We start from the raw sequence: 872 nt of genomic DNA, 5'->3' as shown, positions 1-872 counted from the left end.
GAGCACATGTTGACTACAGAGCAGAGAGGAGAGCTGCCCAAGACACTGACTGACATGTACTCACACTTCTTGCTCGTTCAGACAAAGAGACAGCACAAGTACCATGAGGGATATGAGACGAGTCCACAAGAGCTGACAGAGGCTGACAGTGAAGTTCTTCTGAAGCTGGGGAGGCTGGCCTTTGAAAATCTTGAGAAAGGAAACATAATGTTCTACCAAGAAGACCTGGAGCAGTGTGGTCTGGATGTCACAGAGGCCTCAGTGTACTCAGGAGTTTGTACAGAGATCTTCAAACGAGACTGTGTGATATTCCAGAAATCAGTCTATTGCTTTGTTCATCTGAGTATTCAGGAGTTTTTGGCTGCAGTCTACATGTTTCACTGTCATACTAACAGAAAAACAGAAGTGCTGAAGCATTTTCTAGGGAATGGTGAACATGTTTATTGTGGTGACATCTCGTCTTTAGATGTCTTTCTGAGCAGAGTCATGCAGAAATCCCTCCAAATTAAAAATGGACACCTGGACCTGTTGGTCCGATTCCTTTATGGTCTCTCTCTGGAGTCCAACCAGAGACTCTTACGAGGTCTGCTAGGCAAGACAGAGAGCACTCCAGAAATTATACAGCGAATCATCAGCAACCTTTGCAAGATAACCAATGAGAATACCTCTCCTGACAGATGCATCAACATCTTCCATTGTCTGATGGAAATGAATGAACTCACGGTACATCAGGAGATCTTGGAGTTTCTGAAGTGCAAAAACGGATCAGAGAAGGAGCTCTCTGAGATCCACTGCTCAGCTCTGGCCTACATGCTGCAGATGTCAGAGGTTTTGGATGAGTTTGTCCTGAAGAAGTATAACACATCGGATGA

This window comes from Pundamilia nyererei, unplaced genomic scaffold (assembly GCF_000239375.1).
Source record: "Pundamilia nyererei isolate P.nyererei 1_Seehausen unplaced genomic scaffold, PunNye1.0 scaffold00119, whole genome shotgun sequence".
NCBI lineage: Eukaryota > Metazoa > Chordata > Actinopteri > Cichliformes > Cichlidae > Pundamilia > Pundamilia nyererei.
Note: the sequence above shows the minus strand (reverse complement) of the source record.